Source organism: Triticum urartu, chromosome 4 (assembly GCF_003073215.2).
Source record: "Triticum urartu cultivar G1812 chromosome 4, Tu2.1, whole genome shotgun sequence".
NCBI lineage: Eukaryota > Viridiplantae > Streptophyta > Magnoliopsida > Poales > Poaceae > Triticum > Triticum urartu.
Window position 1 is genome coordinate 381,352,164 of NC_053025.1, and position 6,422 is coordinate 381,358,585.

Genomic DNA, 6,422 nt, shown 5'->3' on the forward strand with positions numbered 1-6,422 from the left:
CCTCCGCCGCGTCTGCTGTCGCCGGCGGCTAAACGCCGGCGCGTTAGCCCTAGTTGACCAAGGGGTTTGACCTCCCCTAGATCAATGATAGGTGGGGCCACCCTGCTAACTAACCTAGATTAGGATTAACTAAACCTAGCTAATTTAACTTAGCTACTGACATGCGGGCCTCGCCCGGCTAACTAAGTTAGTTAGGGCTAATCCTATTTAGGTTAGTTAGGTTAGCCACTGACAAGTGGGCCCTGGTCCCTGTTAATTAGCTAAGTGTTAAATTAATTTAATTTTAAACCCACAGCCACTGACGTGTGGGTCCAGAGACTAATTAGCCTAGATTAACTTTTAGTTAGTGCTAATTAACCCTGTTAGTTGACCGAGTCACTGACTAGTGGACCCCACTGGTCAGGTTTGACCTGGACCGCCCCATTGACCTGCTGACATCAAAGTGACTTAGTGCTGACGCAGTAACTCTTTTTCTGGATTTATTCTTTTACAGGAAATTCCAGAAAATAGTTAAAACTTCTAAAATTCATAGTAAATCAACCGTAGCTCCAAATCAAATAAATTATATATGAAAAATGATCAGAAAAATCCAATCTATCCATCTGTACTAGTTTCATGCATGTTGGAACAACTTATGGCTGCTGTTTAGGCCAAATCATATAAATGGCATTTAAACCCTCACATATGGAGTTTGAATTTGAACCTAAGGTTCAAACCAACTCCATTTAACATGTTGCTAGTTGCATTAGCTCAAAACACAGCATATTGACATGTCATGATCATGCATCATAATGTGCATTGCATTGATTGTGTTTTCCTTCTCTGTTGCGGGTATTTGTCCCCTCTCGATGAGTTCGATGACACTGATGAAGAGATATACTCTCTTCGGAAGTGCCAGGCAAGCAAAACCCCCCTTGTTCATTCCGATACAATCCCACTCTCTCGCTCCTGCTCTCTTTTACTGCATTAGGACAACAACGATTCATCTATTACTTGCTGCGGTAGTTGAACCCCTTATCCTCTACATGACCTGTCATTGCCACAGTAATAGATGAAACCCACTAGCATGAGTAGGAGTTGTTTGAGCCCTGATGTGCCTACTCATTCATGCTTGTTTGCCATGCCTGCTATTGCTTAGAGTTGTGTCAGGTTTGATTCATCGGGGATGAATTGGAAAGTTGTGAACATGTCCTATTGTGTGTGAGCTAAGTGTGTTGAACACGATTTGGTAAAGGTATCGATGAGAGGCCATGTAGGAGTACATGGTGGGTTGTCTCATTGGAACTGTCCTTAAGCACCGAGATTTGTATGTGTGATTTAAGAACCGGTTACTACCATGCATTAGGATCCTTAATTGACCCTCTCGGCTTCTTAACCACCCTAGTCCTATGTCCAGGAGTTGCAACTAGTTTCTGGTGTTTGCAGGATATGTGTTGGTGGCCGTGCGTAGCGCTGACCCTAGGGGTGGGCTATGATGCGGTAGATACACTGTGGTCGGGCATGCCAGGCGCCCGTTTGGTGTCTCGGAACACTGTACACATCGTTCGGGGCCGTATGTGGAAACCTTGGCCGGACTCCCTACGGTTGGAACCTGGATAGGCGATAAACCTGGACTAGAGACTTGAGTGTTTAGGTAGGCCGTGGCCGACACCCTCGTTGGGCTTCTGCTTGAAGGTTGCTGAGTACATCACTACAAGAAATACGGTCAATTATGACTCCTCATATTGGTCGTTGATTCGTCATTCTTATCATTTATTGACCTTTTTTGACCAAATTCAGAAGGTCAACAGTTGGCCGTCAAGAACGAACAAACATGACCTTTTGTGAATTTTGGTCATAGCTAGACTAACGACAAAAATTTCAGAAAGGTCATTACCCATTTGCCTGAGCCACGTAGGATCTGATGTGGCTGAGCTGACGTGGCATTGTTAGTGACCAAATGGAATCATCATAAATTTCATAGCCCAGTTCACCAATCTAGCCTACATGGGCCTGGCCCAATCATCATAAATTTCACAGCCCAATCCACCAATCTAACCAACATGGGCCCGGCCTAGTACCTATTTTCTTAATTGAATTGGTTTAATTTATTTGGGCTGATGCATTATTTTTTCAAAAGCATGCACATTTAAGGATAGGCCCATCAGAGAACAAATACAACATAATACAATATTCAGATAGACTATATATTTCATTTCAGCAGCACATCACATGAAATACAATACATCATCAATCGACTCCTCTACACAGCAAGGTTCAAGGCCCAACAAGTGCACAACAAAATAGTTCTACAAGTGCAAGTGCAAGTGCACAACAAAAAGGCCCAACAAGTGCACAAGCGCACATCAATATAGACTGGACGAGAAGCACAAATTTTAGCTGATAACACATCACATCAATGAGAAGCACGAATATCGTGCACCATCACTGGTACACGTACTTTGTCCCATCACCCAGGCACCAATGTTGTGTCCATCTACTGGTTTGCCACATGGTGATGTTACCGCATTAGGGCCGTCCCAGCTTCTCCCTACCCAAATGGCAGGATGATCTACTGATCGATGTACTGCTCCAGCATCACTCCCGCTACCACTGGTGGAAGAAGATCAGCTCATCAATCATCTGCACGCGAACAAACGAAGAAGATTAACCTATTTAGCCTACTGTAATTTGTTTCTAAACATGGGCATCAAATCAACACCAACACTAAATTAAAATGCACAAAAGAATGGAGCATAGCCGTATGTACAGCCTAACAACTTCAGGTTTGAGCCATTTTTGATACTACAATAAATACATAAAAGCCAAAATTTTGATCCATGGAGACCACATGATAGAAAAGGTACTAAGGCACTACTTTCTACTAAAAACCAAAGCAAGGTATGAAGCACAGGCCAGGCCAACAATAAACTACTACCAAATCCAGAAATAACCATCTGAAATGAAGTTAATGAGACATTTTAGAATCAACTTGATAGTTGACATTATTGTTTGTGTTGCACACATCTAGAATTGAAATTATACATCATGCCCGAATTCCGATGTCCAATGCCTCAGTTCAGTAAACACTAATCATGGTACATAGTAAAGATTTGACACAACCGGAACTGAAATCACTAACTCCTTCAATTACTACACTAATTTTATTACACAACCAGGCAACGAAATCCAACACAGGCACACGGACTATAGGAGTTGGAACTTGGAAATGCAGGTGTACAATTAGCGCATCACATGCCTAGTATCTAACTATCAATAGTGGTCAGCATGTAAAAGCCAACTAGCAATAATTGATGATTAGTAAACATAGACAAGAACTAAATTCAGTAGTAATGTGCGTGCTCTTATCAAACTAGAGCAAGTAAAGGAGCTAATCCCCATGAGTGAAACAAATTCGATCACAACAACAATCCATAACGTTTAGTAACAACAATAAGAAGGCCCTTAAACAGAGAACAGGTTGAATCATGCATCGATTAAAGTGTCTGTTCTTGGTTTCTCTTGGTTAGAAGATAGACTGGTCAGAAACCGGAGAGAGACTGAACATGCAGAATTATGTATGGATTGTCAAAACTTGCATTATCCTACTATCACTAGTACAACAAGCTGCAGGTTGGCATAGTTCATGAACCATGTACATCATGACAAATACAATATCATCCAATGCTCAACTATGAACAAAATTGAACAATTACATGTCACAAAGGCGGAGCATAGAACCAAGCGGCAAGTAAGAGGGGTAGAAGGGGACGTGAGGAGCTCACCGGAGGGGGTTGTAGCCTAGGCCGAGCTTCATCACCACGGCGGCAGCTAGGGGAGGCAGACATGTCTACCATCATAGGAGCAACACCACCGCCAGAACTGGAATGGCCGGAGCAAATCGCCATCATATGGGTCACCAACACCGAATGATCTTGCAAGGTATAAAGTTTCGACATTTCAGTACAAACTAGTGGCGTCAAGAACCAAGCAGTAGCAGGCATAAGGTAAATTCTAGTAACTGGTGATTAGTAGACTAAAATAGGAAATAGATTGCACTAGTAGCAAGCAGAAGCTAAATTTTAGTAAATGATGATTAATTATAACATAGCATCTCCAGCCCTGCTGTCATGGTTAGTGCAACTACAAAAGAGGAAATGTTTTTTATTTATACAAGGAGCAGAAATGAGGTAAGGCTTTGCAGTCCTGGCTAGTGCAACTGCAAAACTTTTTTTTGAATGGTTGGTACTACAGATCATACTTCAAAAGCTCGAAGATATTGAGAAGCTCAGATCAAATATAAAGCAAACATCAATACACTCCCCTTCTGCTCAATGGCAGTGCACAATATACTTATTCATATCTACATGCCCACTCATACGAAATAAGAATTAAAAAATAAGGTACATAGTTTCTGCAACTCACGTTGAAGGTTCTTGAAGAAAAGAATAAGCCAAGAAAACAACAATCATCGCAAATACACCCCTGTTGACAAGAGAAAAAACATATGAGCACTCAGATTTTCCCAGCTCAATTGGGAATCAGTAGATAAAGAGAAAGAAAACTAACTGTGAATGACTATTATCCCAGTTGACGATATGTTCTATCAGAGATGTTCAGTTGGTGATCAAGAAATAGTTATTTTTCCGCCAATACATAAATAAAATACTCCCTCCGTCCCAAATATAAGAGTGTTTTACACTAGTGTAATGTCTACTCACAGCTAGTTGGGTAGCCTCGGCAGTTCCGAATCTTCTTAGGAGCGCAATACATTCGTCTCGTTCATCCACCACCCTAAACATTCAAGTAAACAGAAGTGAGAGCTGGGAGCTAACTTAAGACAGACTTCAGCGAATCAAATTAACAACTAGTTTTTAATGGCTAGGGGTACACACAACACATATATATAGTTAGAAAAATTGAGCAGCGGGGGGGGGGGGATTAAGTGGAGATGCTACATCCTCTTCATAGGAGGCAATTCATAGGCAACACTCAATGTTTTTTTGGTGACAATTGTTCTCGATCTAATTGTGCAAATGAATTCAAAACATCAAATGGATTACAAATGAATTGATTCTAGGATGCAAATCAAATCATCTAAAGATGGACACACAGAGCATCTCTAAAGACAGACACACAGAGCATGGCAAGGACCAGATGCTACACAGAGCTACCACCTAGGCAGATGGGATCAAGCGCGAGGCAAAAAGAGAGAGAGGGAGGTGGATGACCGACGAACTGAAAATGCACCAGGCAACGGAGCCGGGGCCGGGAGGTCTCCGCGACAATGACCACGGCGCTCTGCGTGAGGAGGGAGGGAAGCCACAGCGTGTCAGGTAAGGGAATGGAAGAGAAAGGAACAGCAAATCGGGAGAATATCTTACCTCGACGAGCAGCAGAAGGACGCAGACGGCCGAGCCGAAGCAGACGACGCCATGGAGATGGAGCACCAGGTCCAACCCATGGGGGCGCAGATCTGGAAGCCGACCCCATCGAGGAGACGGAACTCCAGGTCCAGGCCCTGGCGGACCTGTCAACCACAACCGCCGCCGCTGCCATGGGGTTGGAGCTCCAGGTCCAAGCCCTTGCGGATCTGGGAGCCGGAGCCGCCGCCTGACCTGCTCGTGCGCATGATCTCCCTCTTCTCTTCCGATGAGGTGAGGGGAGGTGAGGGAGGGGGAGAGGGCGGGAGCACCGGCGGCGAGGTTGGAGGGAGACGCGGTAGCAAGGATCTGGCGCCGGAGGTGGCGGCGGCAAGGGAGGAGTGCAGTGCTAGGGTTAGCGCAAGAGAAAGGTGGGCTTGCTACCGTGGGTGGGGATCGCGTGAGAGAGAAGGGTTGGGTGGGGTTCGTGAGAGAGAGGGGGGTTTGCTTCCGTCGGATGGGATGGACCGATGGACGGATGGATGGACTGATGTTTGCCAGGTCATCGATCCAAGCCACTAGTGATTCCACCAATCAGAATTAAGCTTAGGTAGTTTTTCTTTTGTTTCTCTTATAATTTTCACCCTCTAATTCAGGGTACACATTCAACATATTAACCACTTATAGTTTGCTAAAATGAATCAATAGTGTGCACATGTGTATATCTTGGGATGACAAACAATGTTGACTTGATGAAAAATTCATTTTCCATTTTCCGAGTGCCCAAAATGAGTTTTTTTTGTGAAGGACCTACCATATATTTGTTGCAAAATTGGACCAAATCAATTTTCTAAAATACTAGGACATATTTAATGCACAATTGACCAAATGGTTGGGTGTAAAAAGTTTTGATCCACCTCTCATGAAAAATACAAATTTTCGCCAATTCAGCTGGAAGCGGGTCAAATTTGAGCTGTAGCTTCCTTGTAGTTTGCTCTTTATTTTTTCCAAAAATCATTTCTAGGTACATAAGTATCTATTTAATCAGAGAAATATCAAAAGTTTTCCAAGATTCAACCA

The 6,422-nt window shown here is 43.4% G+C and overlaps 1 long non-coding RNA gene across 1 annotated transcript; it reads right to left on the bottom strand.

Annotated features, from left to right (window-relative positions):
- Positions 1 to 2,208: 2,208 nt before the first annotated feature.
- On the bottom strand, positions 2,209 to 3,900 carry LOC125553864. Its single transcript, XR_007304239.1, has 2 exons — positions 3,765 to 3,900; positions 2,209 to 2,622 (listed from the first exon to the last, which is right to left on the bottom strand). It is a non-coding gene; the product is annotated as an uncharacterized LOC125553864 (long non-coding RNA).
- Between the last annotated feature and the right edge of the window lie 2,522 nt (positions 3,901 to 6,422).